The sequence below is a fragment of the Crocodylus siamensis genome, chromosome 15 (genome assembly GCF_052110815.1).
Source record: "Crocodylus siamensis isolate JL-2025a chromosome 15, ASM5211081v1, whole genome shotgun sequence".
Lineage (NCBI taxonomy): Eukaryota > Metazoa > Chordata > Crocodylia > Crocodylidae > Crocodylus > Crocodylus siamensis.
This window is the reverse complement of record NC_143409.1, coordinates 24,344,945-24,369,069: the sequence shown is the minus strand read 5'-3', so window position 1 is coordinate 24,369,069 and position 24,125 is coordinate 24,344,945. Positions and strand designations below refer to the sequence as shown.

The following is a 24,125-nucleotide window of genomic DNA, read 5'->3' as shown; positions in this document are numbered from 1 at the left end:
TGTATTGCAGTTTTGTGTACCTGGAATTACATTGTTATAATTGTCACCTTGACCACCTTTGCATTTTTTTCTAAGATGTATACATGTTATATAGTTTCCTTTTCAATAGCCCATCCCAGATAAATTTTATAGGATGGAAATTATGCAGCACCATTCATTACAAAACTATCCTCCCATGCCAGTGTGCATGCAGCAGCTGGGGTCCCTGGTCCCTGGCTGCACGCATCCCAGTTCCATACCAGGGCCCATGGACCGGGAAATGTGGAGTCCTCTGATCCCTATCAGGATACACAGTTTTGAGGATACAAGATAAAATTTGTCAGATTTGAGTTTTGCCACTAAATTAACATCCACTGGGAAGCCATAGTATTAGAGATGTGTTGGAGTCAAACCTGAATTCTCATGAAGCTGCAGTCTAAATCCAAACTAATAATTAGAATAATTAGTAATTAGAATCCACAGAATAAGCCATTATATTGTGCCAGATGACAGCTCCTAGCTCTTCTCACACATATATTATTCACAGGCGTGTCAGACAGCAAGTGCACAAAGGGGAGAGAGGGAAAGAAGAGGTCACCCTGACATAATAAACTCCAATTTTCTAGACTTTTGTACAAAACTAGCTAATTTGTTTGAAATCTTGAACAACTGATCTAATATATGAAAGAGCAAAAAAAAAAAAAGAGACAGGCACACATCTACAGGTTCTGAGAGCAACCACCCAATGTGACAGACTCTTTTACAGTATAAAGTCCTGGTTACAAACATGAACACACACACAAAATATAGTTTGAAACAAAGTCAGTCCCTTATGCCAACAGTTTAAAGTATAGAAAATTGAACTATCTTGCTGAATCTCTCACTTTACTTGTTTATGCTCAGTTTCCTGAGAAATAATTCATATTTTTAGAAACCACTTCCCACTAAAATTAAGCTGTGGAGCAATTTAGCTGTGAAGTTATTTAATTTGCCCAGCTCACTTACAGAAATTACTTCTTTCTTGAATCTAAATTATATGCTTGTGAAAGGTGCTTGACTGACACAGGTAGCAGAACTGACATGCATTTCTTCACATAGTCTGGAAAGGATAAACTAGCAATCTTCCACATTTCCTCAGCACTAGTTACAAAGGCTAACCTTTTTGGGGATTTGGGTGCTCCAATTTTACTAAAAATAGTAGCAATCAGTAGCCAGCATGGTGTTGTATTTTGTGATACCAAGTCATCCCATAGCAATATATTCATAACCCAAACATAAATCATATTGAAAGTCTTGAAGATAGTAAATTCTGATCATTACATAGGAGGGCTAAACTTCACCCACTGACCAATTATAATAAATAGCATAACTTACTTCCATTGTTCTGGAGTATATTGTCCAGCTGCATAGAAATGTTGCAAGTTGGACTCATGAACTGAAACTGGGTAAATGATCAATTGTATTTATACACAAATTTTCTTTAGCATCCTTTCAAGCAACAGCAATTTGTAAAGTGGATTGTACAAGGGAGTCAGCCAGTTCTTTTTTAGGAAACAACTAAAAGCTCCCTTCAGGGCCAATTAAACTGCACTTGCTGGTAACTAATAGGGGATAAAAAAAAGTAAACTAGTTTCCTTTAACTCAAGGCAAAGTGTAATAGCCTCCCAAAAAGCCAATTCTCTTTAATTATAAGAGAAAAAGTATTATATGGATGGAACTGTAAAACGTTCAGATAGTACACAATTACATTTTGTCTTAATGGACAAAATCCTTACTACTTTTCAGAAACCAATTTTCACAGAACAGTCCTATAATCGTTTACAGGGCTATTTTATGACACTGTAACCAATCTTTACTTTGTGAGGATAAAAGGTAAAGCACTTTAAATGATTATCTTCACATCTTACTTATCATCATGTATCTGATTTCTGTAATATGCCCAATACTAAAAGGTAAATTTTGTCCAGTAAACTTAAGTGGCTGATCTCAGTGACTAGGTTGCAAATTTTGGCAAGAGGAAACAAGGAGTAGAAGTATTAAAAATGGTTCTGATCTCACCTGTACCGGTTTCAAACAACTTCGAGATTTGACTCAAGCAAATATACTTCAGACAGCCTAATCAAGTCAGTATAGAGAACATTTTATCATTCAATGATAGCTTTTGCTTGGAGATAGATAGATAGATAGATGGATAGATAGAGTAATTCCATTTCTAAGAAATGGTACTGAGCCCTTGCATCTGCAATTAGTAGTTGACTTCAGTGGGACAATTTACATGATTAAATTTGTTTTGTGTTTTTTTGGGTGAAGCCAAAATGTTTAGCACTTTGTAGAGCTGAGCCCCTGAATGACTCAGTCTCTGGGAATTCACATCCAGCTCTCTCTCTTTGATAAAAGAAAAAAATCTTTATTCTGGGAACTTCCACAAGCAAAAGGTTCAAGAACAGGTTACTCTACTTTGTCATTACTTTAAGATGTACTAGGCCTCAAATTATTCTGGGGTTAAATTTTTCAACAACAAAAACTTGAAGGAACTTTCAAAAAAAACCTTGGGTCACGTATTCCTTTTACAAATTAACAATCGTAAAATAGATTAATTGAACTCTGAAGCCTAATATACATCATAAGCTACTATCCAGAAATCTGCACTGTACTTGATGGTATGGATTCAGTAAAACAGAAATCAGAAGGTAGGTGCACAGTGACAAGGTTTCTCAGGTTCAAGGTTTGGCTTCACATTGCAGATGAAGGTTTGGAAATTCTATTCAAAATTATTCAGAATTTCCTTATAGGCATATAAGATTTTGACAATACATATTTTGGAACATTTCTCTCTCCTTCCACATCCCGCCTCCAGCCCCCAGAATATTATTATTATAAATAAAAAGTACATGTTCTTTGCTGGTTCCAAATCCACTGAGTCTGAATGCTCAAGATGGCTAAGTGCCAGACTTCGAGCACACTATTGCAGTCCTTGATGCTAGAAATCCCACACAGCTAGATTCTGCAATCCTGACACAGTTAAAACTATTAGTGAAAATCCTGGGAGGCTGAGTGATCTGGGAAAGCACAACAGATCCCATAAATACTGCAGTAACATTTTGCCTCAATCATGGCAAAAAAAAAAAATCACTGAGTAATTCAATAAGACAGATATGAATAGATTTGTATTTGTTTGAAGCAGATTTTAAGCATATAATAATTTTAAGAAGTGCTAATAATGTATAGCTTTCATAAAGCATATTTAACTGAAAGTGTTTAATAAGACTTTTGGAATGAATTCTTCTTCTTCCTTGTTTGAACTGTTTGTCAGAGAGGATGATTTGTCACATACATGATTTTGCACAGATTTCAAATCTGGGTAGTACAATTGTCATTTTCAGCCTCAAAAAGGCTTGTAAATGATAATTTAGGATTTTTATCACTTGTAGCAAACGCATTTTAAATATTCTAATTTATTCAAGTCCTAATTCTATACAGCATAGAAAAGTATGTCAGAAGGATCATTTGATCAAAGGAGATACATTACTAGGATTTAGCCTTTCACTTGCAGACTATTTTCAACTGCAGTAAATTGTACCTTTGAGCAGGTGAGAGCTGAAAACGCAAGGCATTTAAAAGAAAAGGAAAGCTGACAAACAGAAACACAATGATGTGATCTGCTTCAGTGGTTATGTGCAGAGATCAGTAAGTACACTGTCAGTTGTCTGGATAAATTTCATGGCCACCGATTAAAGTTCAAGTGTTTATGGGAGACCTGGGAAGTAATCACTGAACACTTACACTGAAATCTTTCACCTTACTTGAGTAAGTAGATATAAAATGACTTGACATGAACATGACGTGCCTTAAATTTTGTGCTTTTTAAAATCTCTGTAGTTCGTGGGAGAGGTGAGCGGGCTCGGGGAGGGAGGGTGGGGGGTGGAAATCGGGCCCCTCACTGCTTTATTTCTTTGGCGGAGATTGCCTGTGGCAGTGTGAGCTTACCGGGCCATCAATGTTCCTTCACAGTAATGGAAGTCCGTAAGTTGAAACAGTGGGTTTTTAAATCGACACAATTAAAAACCCACTGTTTCAATGCAGGGAGAACTAACCCCCCAGCATGTGGATAAGCGTCCTATAAGGATATATTTGAGGCAATACTATTTCAGGTGACAAAATCCACCCTAAAGACATACGCCAAGACAAAGATAGGAAAAAAAAAAAAGAGAGAGAAAGATAAATAGAGCCTGAATTAATGATATAGGTCATAACCGAGATAACAACAATTCTGGTAGTTAGCCACCAGCAGAACACTAATGATGGAAAAATAGTATCAAAAGGGAGACACGGCTATATTTATAGTGCTCTGCAAGTACTCAGTATGGCCATACAGACCTATGGCATGATTGTCAGAAATAGGCAATGAAATAAGAAGCATAAGTGAAATACATCAATAACGTACCCTCGCTCCATTTGCTTCCTTTCCTTTTATCTGGCTCACACCACTGCTTTATCTTCATACTGTACATCTGAACGGTCTTTACAAACTTGTAGCCCACCCTGAGGCATTTGTATTTCTATACAGATAATACAATATATGGCTATAACAACACAGGGAGGGGATGGGGAAGAGAAAGCTACAGGATGTCAAAACAGGGAAGAAAAGGGAATAGGAATAAGAAAGTGCATTTTCTTTGCTTTCCTTTCAGAAATGAGTTGCTATTGCTCAGCCACCTTGTTTAGAATTATATTTATAAATACAAGTAACTATACGTAGCAAAATGAGATGTGGGGGTGGCAACGGGCATAGATTAACAGTGGAAAGCAAGGTTTAATTCCTTCACCAGGTCTCTTCAGTCACAATTCCTGTTCAACACGAGTCAAAAACCTAGATGGTAGTGTTCCCAGTGTCTAGCCAAGCCTGTTACTGGGATGAAACGGAACAGGCTGAATCTAGTACAAATAAGACAGAGATAGATCAGTAGAGATCCTGAAGGCCTGGCTGGGATAGCTGTTACATTACATTAAAAAGATTCTACCAGAACTTGATTAGTTAAGTCCACTTAAGGGGGTTTTCAGTTCCCTGATTATTGAACATGGCTTCAAAACAATTTGGACCTTTTTATTGGTCTCCTGATTCAAACTGGATTTGGAAATTCGGCTGCCAAACTGAGCCAGATCTCCTCCAAATCGAATCAGCGCCTTAAGCTTCGCACCGCCCTACAAAACAGTATAATTCGCTCTTTTCCTCAGCAAGTGAAATCACCAACTAAGGGCGATTTGGAATGGCTCCAAATAAGCACATTTGGAGCCATTCCAAAAAGGAATATATCAAAGGAACAGCGGCCGTTACATTTTAATTGTCATATGTGGACGAAGGATACAGACATAAAAGACTGCTCCAACTTTAACGCTGCCTCACCCCAGCCAATGCGAAAGCTGAAGCAGTTTTACTACAGTTGTATTTTTCATGGCTTGTCCACACATGATAACTAGAAGGTAACAGCTGCTCCCCCTTTGAAATATTCCCTTATTGAAACTTTTCCAACTGTACACAAGATCATACCTGAACAGACGTCACCCTGAAATGTTTGGGGGCTTCTGACAGAGGCCCATTCTCAGCCCAGGGCTCAACTCTGCAATTTGATTTCCTCGTCAGCCTAACAACATCTGAATTTTTGATTATTACAGCCCCCATTGTTTTCTCTGGCCTTCACCTGAAAGAGGAATGGAGTTGCAAGGTTCAATTTATTTTTCTTTTATCGTATTAAATAGTATGATTTGAGCAGAGCAGTATTTTTTATTTTTTTAAGTTACACACTATGTAAAATATTTCAGAGCTTTATCAGGCACATTTGACATTTAAAAGTAACACAAGAACAATGAATCTGAGTCACTATTGCTTTATGGTTCCACACTGATTTCACATTAGGCTATGCTGTCAGAAAACCAGTGTCAATTTAAGCCCTATAGCACATGTCAGCAGCTACATAGGAAATGACTATTTTAACTCAGGCAATGTTCATCTTTCCCGTACTTCACCTTGCCATTATCATATTTTGTAGCTTGACATAATTTCCCAATTTCTTTTCAACCATTTGCTTTCTAGAAGCACTCCTAAGTGGAGGAACACCTGCCTCTAAATTTAATGCCAATCCCATTCCTTGTGTAACTATCAAATTATACTGCTGTACAGATGGCTAGCTGGACCCTTACTAGCCCTCTGCATGTGTTGGGATTCACAGTACACTCCCCAGTGATGGAATAGTTTTATGACTGTCAGTAAACATAGTATAAACATGACTCCATTCAGAACAAGAGCCCAAGCTATTTGCATACTGCAGTGGCTATTTCCTCATGTTTGGGAAAACACACTGGAAATAATCTTCTTCAGAGCATCCACAGATTTCAACTCTGAATTTCAGCAATCCCCTTATGGGAAGAAGTAGAAGCTCTGCAGTAGAGGAATGGTCCATGTGTTCTACAGAGCCTGAGGGTTTTTGAATTCAGGAGCTGGGGAATCTACTTAGTGAACAAGTACTAGCTTCTCTTTCTGGGTACAATCATAGAAAATTAGAGTTAGAAGGGACCTTAGGAGGTCATGTAGTTCAACCCTTTGCATAAAGCAGGACCACACCCAACTAGATCATCCCAGTCAAAGCTTTGTCTAGCCAGGTCTTAAAGACCTCCAAGGATGGAGAGTCCACCAGCTTTCTGGGTAACCTCTTCCAGTGTTTTACTACTGTCCTAATGATAAAGTTCTTTCTAATATCTAACCTAAACTTCTCCTGCTGCAACTTGAGATCATCCCTGAGCCACTCTAGCTCTGTGGGCTCCCTGAGCCCTTGTGTCTGAGCCCCTCTGGCTCTAGAGCACAAAATGAGGCCTCCAAACCTCCCCTTTTAGCCTTATCCTGGTCCTCCAAATGTAAACAGAAATGCAAACCAAAAGCCTCCAGGCTGTAACTTGTCTATCATCTACAACACAAGTACTATGCCCCTTTTCTACTGCATTCTCTCTAGCTTAAGTACCTGGGATGTTCCTAGGCAGGTCCCACTGCACTGGGGAACAAAGTAGACAGCATCAGTTCTCCAACCACTTCCACTTGCAGGAGCTCTCTCTCTCTGGTGGCTGCCAGGGCTTCCCCTGGATGACTTCAGTCCGTACCTTACCTAAGCCAAACCCCTGCCACCAGCAGGGCATGTGGCTCCTGCAGGTGTTCCCTATTCCCTCCTTAGGCTGTTATCTCGGCAACCCACAGCTGGAGAGCCCTGCAGACTGAGCAGGGCTCTCTGGCCAGGCAGCCTCATCCTTAAAGTAGCAGGCACCATTTAGTGCCCTGCTGTGCATAGCCCGTACTTCCATAGCTCGCTACAAGAATGTTTGGGAGACTGTACCAAAAGCCTTGGTAAAATCAAGGTATACCACATCCACTGGTTTCCCCACATCCAAAGAGCCAGTCACCTCATCATAGAAGGCAATCAGGTTGGTCAGGCATGACTTGCCATGAATGGTGTGTGCCCCCAGTGGCTGGGGGGGCACAGCTGTGCCAGCAGTGCCAGGAGCCCAGCAGCAGTGAGTGGGGAGCTCCCGCAGATGCCGCTGGCACTGTCGGTGGTGGCAAGCACTGACTAGGGGTCAGTGACCACCTGCAGGCACTGCTGGCAATGGCAGCGGCGGCCATGGAAAATTGTGGACTGCCTGCAAATGCCAGCAGTGGTGCCGGCGATGGGGTGGTGAGCAGCAACCACCTGCATGCGCTGCTGACAGAGTTGGTGGTGCCTTTTTGCAGGGGGTGCTCTGCCATGTGCAGGGAGTGCACATGCACCCGCATGCACCCCCTATACATCGCCCCTGTGACTTGCCCTTGGTTCAATCCATGATGACTGTTCCTAATCACCTTCTCCTCCTCCAAGTGCTTAGAAATAGATCTGGTCCATGATTTTTCAAAGGATTGAGGTGAGGCTGACTGATCTGTAGTTCCTTGGATCCTCCTTTTTCCCTTTCTTAAATGTGGGCACTATTTTTGCCCTTTTACAATCTGCTAGGACTTCTCCCAATTACCATGAGTTTTCAAGGATAATGGTCAGCGGCTCTGCAATCACATCAGCAAACTGCCTCTGTACCCTTGGGTGCATCCTCTCTGGCCCCATGGACTTGTATATGTCCAGTTTTTAAATAGTTACCAACCTGTTTTTTCACCACTGTTGGCTGCTTACCTCTTCCCCACACTGTGCTGCCCAGTGCAATAGACTTGGAGCTGACCTTGCCTATGAAGAGCGAGGTGAAAAAGGCATTGAGCCCTTCGGTGTTTTATGCATCCTCTGTTACAAGGTTGCCTCCCCCACACTTTCCCTGATCATCTTTTTGTTGCTGACATACTTGTCGAAACCCTTCTTGTTACCGTTCACATCCCTTGCTATCTGCAACTCCAGTTGTGCTTTGGCCTTTCTGACATCATCCCTGCATGCCCGAGCAATACTTTTGTACTCCTCCCTAGCTGTTTGTCCAAATTTGCACTTGTTATAAGCTTCCTTTTTATGATTTAGTTTACTGAAGATTTCCCTGCTAAGCCAAGCTGGTCTTCTGTCATACTTGCTAGTCTTCCTGCACATTGAGATGGTTTGCTCCTGTACTGTCAATAAGGCTTCTTTCAAGCACAGACAGCCCTCCTGGACTCCCCCCTCCAGACTGGCTTCCAGGAGATCCTGCCCATGAGTTCCCTGAGTGAATCAAAGTGTGCTTTTCTGAACTCCAGGGTCCTTGTTCTGCTGCTTCTGTGAAGTCCACAGTCTCATCCCTGCTTTCCTCTGGATCCTGAACTCAATCACCTTGTGGTCACTGCTGCCCACGTTGCCATCTACTAGTACATTCCCCACCAATTCTTCCCTGTCTGTGCATATATGCGTGCGCGCTTATAATAATGTGGCTTACTTGTGATCAGAGATTGAATCCAATGTGTGCACATAGTGGCTGGTGCTGGAAGTTACACCAGGAACCTGACCTAAGAAAGCCAGGGTGGAAGAAGGGGTGGACAGAATTGGGGGGGGAGGGTTGACAGGTCCAGAAGGGCTTAGCAGAGTTGGGGGTGGGTGCCTATCCTGGGGTGAGGGGTTCATGGTTCTACAGTCAGGGTCAGAGGGGTAGGAAGAATGTAAGTCTGGGGCTGGGCAACCAGCTGAGCTTTCCCAGCCTCAGGGCTGTGTTTTGAACATGTGCAGACTTTTGGTAGATTGGGCCAAGCTATTCCTAATCTAACTTGGTTCATTTCCTCAGGTAAACTAAGTTAGATCAGGCCAGCCATTTTTTGCCTGATCTAACCTGCTCATATGTCTGTATAAATCAGCACTCAGTTAGGCTGATCTAAGTATAATGTCTGCATGTACCTGCTTTTTGGCATCCTGGGTCCATTGGGAACTGCTCTGAGCACAACTATGAAAACTGCAAAAATTGAAAGAAAGGATACTGGACAAAAGTTATGCTGATAAGCATTTACTTACATGTTTGTATATAACCAGATACCTGCCTATTTTGACAAAAGTTACAACAAGAACTATGAACAACTCTCATGTTGTCTAAACAGCAGTATGTGGTTGCAGTGATGCAGCAGATTTCCAGTGACTGAAGGAAAGGAAAAGCATGTCATGACTGTTCCCCACGCTCTCCCCTTCTTACTTGCTACCTTCTGTCCCCTTACAGGAAAGAAATAGGAGAAGGCAGAGCTTAGGCTTTGTCTAAAGGTAATTGTATAGGCATATTAAACCAAAATTTGATTAGGAATCATAATTTACAACTTCTAAAACACAAGTTAATACAGGAATTGAATTTTCGCATGACCTTGGCTTGTCTCCTTGGCAGGTTAGCCTGAGCAGGCAGATTCACTGGAATTATTACACAGGCAGAAGCTCCATACCAACAGATATGTGTCTAAGTGTATTTTAACAGGAAGAGGTTACAGAGCAAGCATACCTCTCTACTAACCTTCCCACCTGGATTACTTTTCCTCCAAGAGGAGCCATAAGCTTAAGGGGCCTTTAATATGCAACCCAGCCAACATAGTAACTCTGTTATAGTGTAGGCTAACATTGTTTAATTAAAGCCTGAAGAGCCACATGGCTTCTACTGATTTTTAAAAAGTGCTAATGAAATCAAAACACTAACTCAATCTAAAATCATGCCTTTAAATTCCTGTTTAGATAAAAACTTAGATAAGCAAAAAAGAAAGGACTTAATTAATCTTAAACTTAAATCTTTGATTGATTGTACTAGCATATTACAGGGAAGAACTAGACAGAACAGCTTTAATATTTCAGAATATTAAAAGTCTTTAATACTAGCTAAATACTTATGCAACAAGGTTGTTTTAAATTAGTAGCATTTTTAACTCTAAGGAATCCATAAATAATTTTCACTCCCTTTTATCAATAAGGGATCGTCTACCACTAAACAGTTGGCTTGCTAGAGCAAAGCACTTCTTCTCAGTAACTTTAAAAATATTTTACCATAAACAGATGTTCTTGAAGTCATCACACTATTTTCATTCATTTTTTTTTTTAAAAAGAAATATTTTGGGAATGAGGAGCATTCTGTGACATAACTGAATGTGAATAACTCAAGCGTTATTGTGCAATGCAGTATCAACAGCACTACTTTTTTGCAGTTAAACTTTTAACATGGGTCCCTGAGGTGATCTGTGTCTCTGAAACGGAAAAATAATCCTTGAAACTCAACCATTGTACACTATTACAGACCTCAACATCTAGGCAGTTACTAAACAAGAACAGATAAAATTTGGAAGAAACAGTATCTCCTTTGGAGTATGAGTATAAATGTACTTTGTTCCTCAAGTCCTGGCAAATTATTTGTTTCTGACCTAGTAGCCTGCTAAACTCTAAAAACTCCATAAAGAAAGGAATGCCTTTATTTAGTTTTTCTAGTGGCACATACACCTGTAAATAGCAATGGTTTAGAAGGATGTTAGAAGTGTCTATAACAAGCACACAGTCTGAACTTTGCAGTAACAGCAAGTATAAAGGAAAGTCTATGTTGACATTTCTTTGCTTCTTTCGTTAAGGATGAATTTATAACTAGAAAAAATATATAGTAAAAATGTGTGTGTTTTGTGAATGTTAAAGCTAGGAGAATTATCATCCTCCTAACAAATAAAGGTCTCCCTTTACAACTGTGGGCTAATTCAGATAACAAAACAAAAATAAAAAAGCTCTGATATTCATGATGGACATCTGGGGCTGGATTTACACCCCAAGATGTCCATCATGAAACCTACATTTAGGCACCTTTGTGACAATTTTCAAAAGTATCTAAGTAAATTAGGTCACTAAATGCTATCAGTAGCAGACCCATCTAACCTGGGTGTTTTTGAAAAGCCCAAATACCTACTTGCATCTGTGTATTGACTTTTGGAAATCTGGCTGTTGCTGACAGACATTTTACAGGCCAGACCACTAAGTTGTCACATGAAAACCTATGGCTGTATTATAAAAGAGGTCAGGCAAGATGATCATAATAGTCCCTTCAGGCCTTAAAATCTATTAAACAATAGAAATTAAGAACAAAATTGTTTCAACAGCTTTTCACTTTAAAGAATTATAAAGGCTCATGGTGGAAAATCTTACTCCTACATTTCAGTGTTTGTGAGTCTGATATAGATGGAAGCTTCAAAGTTTCAGATTCATTTTTTAAAAATGGCTAAACCTCACTGAAAGGCAACTAAATACAGGAACCTAGGGCCCCCTCCACACGTTACATGAATTATGCAATTAACTGATGAATTGCACAATTACTTCTGGTTGGCTACATGTGCCAGTCATCATAATTATCATACCATAAACGTCCACCCAACTATTAAGTTAGAGCTAGAAAATGCATACTAACTTTATAGCTGGTTTCTATCCAGCTTTGCTTTGCATTGCTAGCCCCTGTGGCTGGGAGCACCATCAGCCAAGGGGGTGCAATATGTGCTACCGCGTTTGGGAGTTCTGTAGCTGACGGGACTTCCCACGATGGCAGTGCCCCACGGGCTGCAACGGCTTAGAGTTTCATCAGCTAACAGGACTCCTAGCCGTGGCAGAGCCCCATGTGCTGCCATGGCTATGAGTCCTGTCAGCTGATGGGATTCCCAGATACGGTCATGCGCCATACACTATTGGTTCTTGCAGTTGTAGTAGCCCACAGGGCGAAGCTGCAGCTGGGAGACCCATCAGCTGCTGGGACTCACAGCTGTGGGAGTTTTATACTTGCCAATGAAAGGACAGCCTTGGATTGCAATAAGGTACAATAGTCATGCCTTCTGCCATTCATTTGTGGCATAGCAGGAGATGTGATTGTGTGGATCATACATCAGATGGATCCCATCATGCCTTTACCTGAATGTCAGAAGAGGCCCTACACTCCCAATTCACTGTTGAAAATATAAGTTAGGAGCCTAAGATGGTTAGGTGTTCTTAAAAACCAACATCAATATCTAGTTTTAGAAGTAAACTCAGCATAATCTTATTTTCCCTTCAAAATAGCTAATTCCATTTTTGTGAAACCAGACCTTTTTCAAATAGAGCCTAAAACCACTAATTCTTGACACCCGAGCCAGGTTTGCCATCTCTCTAGTATGCTTAGGCTCACTGTTCTGGACCACTAAATCAACTTAAAATTTGATCCAAATTTTAAGCAGCACTTCATGGCTTCAATCTTAAAGACGACAAACCTAATTACAAGACTACCTAGAGTTCTACTATAGAATCATAGAATCAGTGGACCAGAAGGGACCTGGAAGAGCGTCAAGTCTGGTCTCCTGCCATAGGCCAGGAGGTTTATGAGCTCAAACTAGCTCAACAAGGTGCCTATCCAGCCTCCTCTTGAACGCCTCCAAGGATGGCGACCATACCACCTCTGCCAGGAGTATGTTCCAGGTTCAATCTAGTTATCCTTATGGAGAGAAATTCTTCCTTATGTCCAGTGTAAATCTTCCCTCTGTTAGCTTGTGACCATTGGCCCTCAATGCCTTCCTGAAGAGTTGCTTCCCCAGATCTTGGTGCTCCCTCCTGACATACCTGTAGGTGGCTATCAAGTCACTTCTCAGCCTCCTCTTACTCAGACTGAACAAGCCTTGTTCCTGAAGTCTCTCCTCATAGGGCCTATCCTCCAGGCCCCTGATCATGCAGTGGCCCTTCTCTGCATCCTGTCAAGCTTATTCCCCTCCTTCTTGAAGTGTGGTGGGCACAGTACTCCAGCTGCAGTCTAACCAATGCTGAGTAGGGAGGGAAAAGCACCTTTCTGGATCTGCTGACAACACATCAGCTAATGCACACCAGCCTTCTAGTTGCCCTGTTGGTAATAAATGCTTTAGGTAACTTGTCAGATATTATCTGACTCCCACTATGAATTTTCAATTTATTTAAAGCTAACATTCAATGAAAAATGCAGGGAACCAAACACAAATGTTTTCAATGGCCCCTTATGAATACAAACTTTAGGACTTCCAATAGCTCTAATTTCAAGAATTTGGTTATCAACTCTCCAGCCTGATCAGTTCAAACAATTTCATGATAAGAAAAACATTTATGTTACAGCTGGCAGTTAATTACAGTGATTTTAAGTTTAAAAGAATCTATTCTATTGGCTTTTGGATTATTCATTTCATTAGCATAAAATGATTGCTTCATTTCCCTCTTTAATTTTGCCAAAATGATGTTATACTGTAAAATTGCAGAAGCTTCTAAGTTTGGTGTCCCATTGTGATGTACAGTGAACGTCCAGACAGCAAAATAGTCCTGAAGACCATACAGCATAAGCAAAAATTGGAAATGTTCCAGGAACCAAACATGGGGGCAGTACAAGGACGGGAAATGTAAATCTCATATGTACAGTGGAGAAAACCATTATGGTGGGGCAGAGCATTTGAAGGGCAGAAAAAGTAGCTGTTCTAAGAAATGACCTATGAGTCCACACAAAGCACAAAAGCACAAGACCCCAATTTAGCCTTAGCTGCTCTGTACATACTCAACACTAGGCAGACATGGCCCAGAAGACTGATTACTCTGAAATTTGCTTTCATTTTGGGATTTAGGAATCTATTCTCAAGCCTTTAAGTGGTAAAGCTCAGATAAATGCAACCTTTTATGTGGCTTGTGTTCATTCTCTGATGGCTGGGCCCTCTATCACTGGAAGATCACTAGCTTACATCTGCTTGTGAAAGCAAAATATGGCAAGCAAACTTTTAAATATAGCAACATTTAAAAAAATAAACAACTGAATGAAAGCTGATGATGTGTTATGTGGGCTATACTATGCATTCAGAACACAGGCCTTAGTAACATGCACCTGTGCACTGGCCAGTGAGCAGTACCAAAAGACACAATGCCTGTCTGGTTGTACTGGAGATGAAGTACCTTATGACACTCCCTTACAGAGTGCAGCACATGCCATTGACATGGCCATCAAGTGTTTGTGCATAAAGGAAAATAAGCAACCTGAGCTACAATGTGGTAGCCTTAATGCAGGCTGAAGGACAGGGGAATCCTTCCACCCTCTTACATGAGATCGATCACCTAAGAGGAGAGCACCACTGAGTTCTAATCACCAGGAAAGAACTGTCTTATAAAACTAGTATCATGAAAAAAAGAATAACATGGAGAAAATGCACATATAGTTATCTACAAAGGTGGCATGGTGGTTTGTGTGAAGGATGAAGTTTCTTATGCACACAGGATTATTACTCATGACTTCACACATTTAAGACACTATTAGACTCCACAGGATTAAAAAGAGAACCAGGGTATCCCTGCTCTAATTACATCTACTGTCTTTTGACAATTAGGATAATCAAAACCAACATACAGTGGATTTTAGCTGAATAATTAGCACTGCCAACTATGCTCTGTATTTTCTATAAGCAGACTGCCAAGTTCTTGCTACTTAGCAGAGATTTTAACATAGCATTTCAGTATCCTTAAAAACTATTTCACTGTGCTAATTTCCATTAACATATTAAGTAGTAATTCAGACAGCTGCTGATAACTAACTCAAGAAAAGAAGATTCCTGCAAAGCTAAGTCACAATATAGAATCCAAGTATGATAAATAAGGAATGCTAGAGGTTGTCACATTTAAGATAAGGTGGTCATATAAATACAAAAAACATAAATACACTATATATTTTCTTAAAGATGTCATTTTAATTGAAAAATAAAAGTTATTCCCAATAACAAAAAAACACTGAGCCCATTTGCTGCAGGTAAATCAAGGGCCATCATGGAAGAGACCTCAGTTGTGGATTCCCAAAGAACATTTGAAACAGATAAGTTGGGTGTGCAAGGAAGATGGGCTGCGAATTTATGCATAGAACAAATCTGAAGCACAATGCAGATATTTTAGAAAGATGGTTCTTTGAAGACAGATGATCCCAGGGTGGAAGGTCATCCTAGAAAGTGGAATGGAATATCCAGGAACTGGATATACTAGTCTCCATATTTCCTGGGCCTTTTTCCCTGTCTTCAGAATTTACTGACAGAAGTGATAGCCATATATACCTAAAATCTACTTTGATTTTTTAACATACAAATCTGTCCTTGATTACCATGGGTTTTTCATGCATGGATCACTGTAATTTTAGTCTTGTATGCATAAACAGTAAGTAAATATGCGAATCAGAAAAATACCACTGCTGATGTGGGTTTGTATAGTCTATGTTTATTGGTTCCTGGCATTTCTTGTGCAAAATGAATAGAAGAATTACATGTCCACATTAGATCAGTAAAGTTGGAGGAATGAAGGATAAGGCTGATTTTAGACAGACAGAATGCAATTATCTAACCAGGAATTGGACCAGAACACTGGGGTGAAAACTTCTGTTATACATGAAGTATCATGAGAGATGATATCTTGGTTTTATGTTAAAAAACATGGCATCTCCAGCATCCTGGTGACCAGGTGGGGAGATATCAAAGCCAAGTGCTGACCAGGCATAACCCTTTTTTGCTGATGAGATCTGACAAGATCACAGTTAGATGTGATATAGCAGCAGGCAACCAACCAGACCATATGAAGCAAGAGATATATTTTTAAATAAGATTTTTAAAGGTAATGATCAGTCTTCAAAAGATTTCATGATCAGGCACATATAAACATTCAAAATTATCCAAACCATTAGAGCTCTTTCAAAACTGAGTTGGAAATTTCGGTAGAACAAGTTCTATCACAGCCCTGACATTTTTTGCAGGTAATAGCTTTCAAACAGACTTTCTAACGGCCAGACATCAAACTAAAAACAAAAAACCAAACCCCCCCCAAAAACCAAGCCCTTTTGAGCTTCACATTACCTTCCACCCATGTTCCCATTAGTTCTGATGGCAAAATGAGATGCCACTCATAGTAAACAATACATGCCTTCTAAATACATTAGTCTCCTTTTTTCCTAAAAAGGCTGTAAATCAGTATCTGAACAGTTAGCAGTAATTTTCTAATTGCTAGCAATATTGATATTTAAATTAATGAATGACTGATAATTCAGGAGAAAATGATCATGATCATCCTAAAATTTACATTTAGCATATCTTGGAAATTATCAACAGCAGTCTCCACATCTCAGACCTTTTGTTATAAGCTGTATGCAGATTCAGGCATTAGTTTCAGTCTGGCTTAGAAACTTATTTCTAAAACCAGCAAGGTTTTGGTACAAATTATTATTTATAGTAGTAACTTAGATTTTGGAGCACAAGATGGAAAGAGCATGGAAAAATGCAGGCAAGCCCACTCTGAATTCACCTGAGTCCTAGCATGAGTATTTACTTTTGCACATATCTGAATTTGAAGCACAAAAGCTAAGTGATAATTTAAGGATGGAAAAAGAAACTTGTTCTTATTGTGTTGTTTTTATTCTTTATCTTTTGCAGTTACTGCATTTATAATGTGCCAGATTATCCATAGAAGCATCATTAGATGGCAGGGTAAACTGCTCTTTTTAAATAACTTTGGAGAGTGCCACAACTTTGATAAAGAATGAATACTTCTCAAAGGCTACTTTAGTCTGCATGGGTGCTTGTACACACCACAGGAGTGTCATTTGGTTTAGTGTTCCCTTAATTGAAAAGGTGGGTTTTTAAAAACCCACCATTTCCACCACTTCAATTTAGGGAGAATTAAACTGAACTAAACCACCCGTGGTGTGTACACAAGTTTGGAGGCCCGAACCTTACCTTCCTCTCTGGTAGAGAGGGGTGGGGAGGGTGAGATGCTGGTAGGCCAAGTGTCCCCTGAGCTTTGGGGTGGCTGGTACTTCTCTACGTGGCAGTGGCAGCACCCACCTGCTGGCACCCAGTCCCCCAGTCTGGGTGCCAGTGTGTGGGTGCCACTTGGGGGGGGGGGTGCCACCATAGAGGAAAGCACCAGGGTCCCCCACAGCTCAGGGGGTCATGCAACCTGATGGCAGCTTGCCCCTCCCCCCCCAGCTGCCAGAGGGCCAGGTAAGCTCCAGTACCCCCGCACCATTCCTGCTACCTGGGACTGCTCAAGAATGGCTGGCTTGCTCCTGGGGCAGAATGGCAAGGTGGCAAAAGGACAGCTGGGTGTGCTGGTGGTGGGAGAAGACTGCACAGGGCAATGGAAGCCTGCCAAGCCCCAAGCACATCAGTTTCCAGCTCCCTGTGCAGTGTTAGTCTTTGTTAGGTAGCAAACTAAAACTCCTCAGAAGTGTTTTATCTTGCTATGTAACGAAGTCATTTAAAGCACAATACACTGCTGAGCATGCGAACACAATGCCATTAAAGCTCGATTTGCCGCCAAGCGTGCAAACAGCAATACCATTCAAGTGGTGCAAAAAAGCATTTAAGCCATTTTAAAGGCCATTTTTGTTGTGTGTACAAAGCTCTCATGTAATTTTGGTTTAACCCTTTGGTTAGATTCACCATGCATATGAACTAGTCTGCCTTGTGGAAGTATGTTTTGTAATGAAACCCTGAAACTGAACTAAGACAACCCAAGTTGTATCACTTTTCCTGCCATTAAAAGATGAAAATGTTCTTTGACGAAGAGTAGCCCTGTACCATTAACTATGAGATCACTGACAGTGACAGAAACCTTGGAAAATAGACTAGTAGATGACTGCTGACCATTCAAATGCTCTGTATACAAAGCCAAATTCTCTGTGCTATTTTTGTCATTCAGTGACAGAAATAATTTTAAATTATCCAAACTATGCTAAAACCAGTTAATTTTATTTTGTTAAATGTGAAATTTTAGTAGCCCTGTCAGATGGCTCTTATTTTATAGTCCTTTCTCCCACTAAAAGGAGCTGATATTGGTTTTAGTCATATATCTGTTACTCAGCAGCATGCTGACCCATTCTTTCATGAACTTACAATAAGTTCTTTCACTTTGTATGATGAGAAAGGAAGAGCTAACAAACCTTTGACTGAAAACAGCTACAAAGGGGCAATAAAAACAAGAAAGTAAAATTGGAAATTACAAACATATATGGAGATGATTTTGTAGAGATTGTTAGTCATATGTACAGATATTTTAAATTAAAATAGGGAAACTGATGACATCTCAACATTCAAAATCCTTTCTTTGCCTATACATATAGTATGTATCTACAATACGTACTATTATACGCCATCTTGGATGTCTTGAAGATATGTTAATATGCCTATAGTGTGAATCCATGGAGAAAAAATGTCTGTGTAATTGTAAGTATTGCAGGCCAGAATGTTCAATATGCATCTCTCTCACCATCTCTCTCATATCAAAAATGATGATATTTACATATGTCAAGCACTAGGGTTAAAGTTTTTTCCCTTGGTGCTCCTGTTAAACTGAATAATATCTAATTCCATCATATCTAATTAGGCAAGGGGGAGAAAAGCATTTTAATTTTTTCAAGGTCATCACTATTGTTATAATGTTCCTCTTGTCCAAATAAGTAAGTCCATATAATTATATCTTTGCTTAATTAAAAGAGAGAGGTAAAAGGAATACCATGGCTCTGATTAAAGCAGGGAACACATAATAATCAGGTAACACATGGCATTCTCTGAATAAACTCATTTTCTCTGAAGAATCTTTTGAATCGCTAATGCCATAATAAAAATGCTTTAGAAAACATGGGATAGCATTACAAAATAATCATCAAAGTTTCCTGCAAAGCACTGATGATGCTGTTACAAACAAAAATTGTAGCTGTGCTACTTGGTGACCCACTTTACCTAGTAGCAGCACTGCAGAATTTAGGCACTCCTGCACAAAGCTGGCCACATTTGTGCAGAAATACCAACTATGGCACAAATGATAGAAACAAAGCTAAAGATTCTGAATCCCTTTTTCAAAAGTTGCACAATATATAGACTCATAATAGAATACGTCAGTATCCTGTAAATTCTGTTTTGGGATACTTCTGATTAGCTGGGATGTCCTTTTCCTGTCATCTATCCTATTTCTTTCTCTCAGCATCTAAACCAGTGACTGGAAAGAATTCATGCTCACAGGCCAAATACTGTATCCCAAATACACCCCAAAACAATGTATTGACTGACTGCAAAGGAAGTTTTTGGGGTACACAAGCAAGAAATGCAGGATTGGGTCCATGTGTGGCCCCATTACTGCAGGGAATTGTAACACTGACTCTATCAGACACTGTGACACTTCAGATAAAAGCATCCCATCCCTAAACCCAACTAATACACAATGTAAAAAAGCAGTTACTAGTCTCAAATATAGCAATCCGTTATATCCAGTGCAGGAGTAGGCAGGAAATTAGGAGAAGAAAAAGAAGGAAAAGTTTAGAGTGTTCTTCCAAAAAAGTGTGAGAACAAGGGACTACTAGGAATTACTTCAAGAGGGAGCTTGACACGCTTGTGGAAAAGATAGCATGACAAGATATTAGAGGTATTCATGCAGCAACAATCAGGGCGTGTGATTCATGGATTCAGGTATTGAGCATCCCTGTGGTAGAACAGAAAGGAAACAATCTCTCCATGTAAGAGGTGTCTGGTAATCCCAAACTTCAAGGTTTTTGATGGTCTTCTATAGGGGTCATGAAGGGCATTATTCCCCTCTTGACTATTTTCTTTGTCTTCTGAAATTTTTTCTTTTGGCTTTTTCTAAAGCATTCCGTATCATCCGTACCAAAACATGGGTGTCTTGTTGGGGTGGACTAGTGTTTCTGCCAGTACTTAATAAGACTGAAATTACATATTACACTTAGATCGTATTCACTCTTTGGAATGTTAAGTGCTATTAAAGTTAGAGGGCACCGGGAGCAGTTGCTTTTTTAAGGTTAATACTGTTTTTTGCCTGCACAGCTCTGAGTTGCCACTAGAGGATTGGGAGCAGGGCCATGGCTAGAAGCCAGGACACCTGGCCTCTATCCTTGGTGGGTGGCAAGAGGGAGAAGGATGAACAACACATCCTGGGATGCTGGAGGACTTTGAATTGCTCATTTTATCTCCATGGAGCAGACTGAGCTAGGTACCACAGGCCAGAGTTAACCTGAAGTATCACAACTTTGATATGCTCAGAGGGCACTTAGCATGAATTAACAAGCTCTAAATTGCACAGGTTTGTGTGTTAAGTGCCCTTAGTATGGTTTAAGTATAAAGTGTATAGAGTGTAACTGGCTGGAGGTCTTGTGTATGCACACAGTCAAATAGACCACTAGATTTCAGATATGGAAGAAAATTTTCTCCCAGGTCAGATTCACAAGGACTGTATGCTGTGGATTTTTGTTTGTCTGCAATGCGATTCACTTCCTAGGATTGTCTGAGCATATTTGTTAATCTAATAAATATCCATTTCAGTGGCAAGTTGTTGGAAGTACTTGTCCTTCCAGCCTCACCTGCAATATGTTGTAGGCCAGGTTTTCATTTGTTCCTGAGGTGCTTTGTGCCTGTGGTGTGCAAGGTTGCAGTGGATGACCATGCAGACCCTTTGGACAGATGGATGCCTGCAAATGTAAGGAGCTGGACTCAGTGGGCTGGGAAGCCCCTAACAGTCAATGTTCCTATTCACTGGTTTGGCTATACCAAAGATAGCACTAGCAGCATTTAATAAAATTGCTTAATTATTGTTGAATACATATTTGTTGAAAAGAGACATTATGTGTGCAGTATAAAACCTTCATCTCAGCACATATGTATCTCACTTAGTATCACCACCCTTCTAGAGGTCTAATATTCAAGATAAAATATGGGCACCTAATTAGCATTATACTTCTCCAAAAGAGAAAATATGAGATGCAAGTTGAGTGTTGGAAGGAAAGAGACCACCAGAGCAGCAGACAAGCCAGGGAAGAAGTAGCTTGTGAAAGGGAAGAGGAAACTTCCTTCTTATTATTAGATATGCTGATGGGATGCTGTTCTCATGTCATCATTAGGTCTATTTAGGCCAAAGAAACAGAAAATTTCGATTAGTCAAAAAGATGCTTTCAGTAATTTGCTGTCATTGCTTCACTTCCTAGCCTCCCAGTTGTGTGAATACCATTCCGATTTTGATATACTTCCTATTTATTATGAGAGCTTGCAAGTACACAAATACTTACACAGTCCTTTGGGATAATTGAATTATTAAGGTTGCAAAATCAAACACTCAAAAGTTAGGCACAGCTAGAATTAAGGTGGCCTGTGTAACACTAATCCCACTCTCTTAAGTATATGCATACAATACATACAATCTCTCCTTCAGCACAAAATCAACACTAAACTTCGTACAAAGGATTGGAGATTTATCATCCTCTCTTCTAAAGTACTGGTTTTAATCAGTAATTTTACAACATCATGCAAAATTACTACTTATCTGACACCGATTGTGGCAGAGCACTATGTGTGCCTTCCACTTTAAGGCCCTGGAGCTGGCAGCCTCCAGGTGCTTGATGAGGGCAGCTGTTTTAGGCTCAGGGCTACCTATATAAACAAGGCAGTTTGGCTGTTGGAGGGGAAGGCAACAGCATTGCTGGGTCTGAGGGCTGCTGAGTTTCATCTGGAGGTAATGGAGGAGCTGTAGGGGATGGTAAGAGGCTCCTGGTCCCGGGTATGACCAGAAACTACACCCTGCCGGGAGTGGGTGGCCTGGTGGGGCTCCCAGTGGCGCAGGAGCCCCCAGGAAATGCCAGGCCAGTGATCACCATGGTGAAAGGCAGGTTTTGGCACCTTAACTCCTAGCCCTCACCTTTGGGTGGGTTGTGTACACTGGAGGTAGTTGTGGAGGTGCAAGCCCCGAGGCGGAGAGTTGGAGGCCAGGTGTGGCCAAGGTGGACTGAGCCCTGTGGGGGTTTGAGACCCTGAGGAGGAGAGTTGGGACCAGGCACGGCTATGGCCAGCTGAGTCCACCTGTGGAGGGAAGCCCTGAGACCCTGAGTAAAGGGGGCATTATGAGCAGTGTGGAGCCCCCAGTGTGGGGGGGCAGCATGTGGAGCCCTGTGAAGGGAGAGGGGGCTCAGCCAGTCCTGACCCCAGTAAGTCCTCCAATACAGGGAGGCAGAATTTGGGTCAAATATAACACTGGTAGTAGCACCATGATCTGCTGGCCAGGGGTGGGGGAGTGAGTCCCCTGTGAGACCCTGAGGTACCAGTCTTGGTGTGAGTTACCCCAGCTCCCCGTGTCCGTAAAGGAGGACCCAGAGAGGGGGACCCTGGGAAAAGAGTACGTGTCATACAGTGAGGCCTGCCAGAGCTTCCCCTGACTGGCTCAGGCAGGGGCCAGGACCAGGAGAGTCAGAAGAGCAAGGAGGCCCACCAAAAGGGATGCCCAAGAGCCAGGGGCCTGGGGTCCCAACTGGCCTGGAGGTGGGCTGGCCGTGTGGAGATTAGCCCCGGTAGGCCCCATGTTACAGTTGGTTGCCATTTACTGGTTCCTGCTATTTATTTATTATGGCAAGTAACAGAGTGGTCTGTAGGGCAGAACTATACTGCTATCTAGCATGTCCACAGGTGGTGGATAGTGTAATAACCTTCAGGGAAGGTTAGCTGTGAAATAAGAAGAGATAACTCTGAAAAATAAGCACTCATAGGCCAAGCAGTGGCAGCACCACCAAGATGTGGTAAGGACAGCAAATGGCAATGCTTTCCTTCCTGAAAAGCCACTTATAGCCTTTGACAGTGCTATGATGTGGTGAGTACAAGTCACTACTATAATAAACCTGCCCAGCCCCCAGCCAGGGGTCTGCAGGTCCTCAGCAGCAGAGCAGGTAGAAGATGTTAGAATCTCAATGGCTGTGAAGGCAGATAAAGGCTGCAGTGGAATGAGATCCCCAGGTGTATTGGTCTCCTGGACATAGGATCAAGGTCCCGTTCTGTCAAGTACCATGTGGAAGCTGATGTGCAGCACCTTCTTCATGATAAAAGAAGTCACACACGGGCATCTTCCATGAAAACAGCTCCTGCAGTAGAGTTGATTGATCCCAGATAGGCCTCATCAGCCATTTTTGGACACACGAATAAGACAGTCATGGAAGACGATCATCCTTGAATGCAAGGGATTGCCAAAGAAGAGCAGAGTGGTCTTGCCCTTTGAAGGCAATAGCCTTGGGATCAGTAAATCACTCCCAGCTCAGCTCCTAACAGTTAAAAGCCCAAGGGGAGAAAGGAGTGGAGAGCTAGAACTGGGGGGAAGGAGAAGTTTGAGGGAGCAGGCTGAAACACAACAGAGATTGCTTCTAGGAACAGCCAGAGCCGCCTTTTGCTTCATGGACAAAAGCTAAAGTTTTGCTTTACTCATTTGTTTGGACCAAGGAGTATTGTTATGGGTTGTGAGGACTGTCTAAGGGGCTCCCAAAGGAGCAAAGCTGGACAGTGAGGTTGCAGAATCCCAAGTCTGCTTATGGACTATTGTATGGATTATCTAAAGGACTCCTGGGCTGTGTCCAGATGAGCATGGACATGTGGTATGTGGTGCCACACATTACACATGCAGGTGTTCCCCATGCTACTACCTTGCAGTGTGGAGGTTCTTCTACTCCAGGAAATCCCAGGGTTAAAAAAAAAAAAAAAAAAACCTGCCAAAAAAAGTGGGACAGCATACCTGGTTTCAGTACTCGGCACCCAGGACCAGAGTCTGGCGAGTCAGAGCCACACTCCAGCTGCTGGCCAGGCTTCCTGTCACGGCTGCAGGGATGCCCCCAAACCCCAGGTAAGTGGGCCAGAACAGTTGATGGCCCCAGCC

At 41.3% G+C, this 24,125-nt stretch overlaps 1 protein-coding gene across 1 annotated transcript in view; it reads right to left on the bottom strand.

Annotated features, from left to right (window-relative positions):
- The window catches only part of UNC13C (unc-13 homolog C), a 524,308-nt gene that overhangs the window by 456,771 nt on the left and 43,412 nt on the right, over positions 1–24,125 (bottom strand). The gene's annotated exons all lie outside the window — the stretch shown is intronic.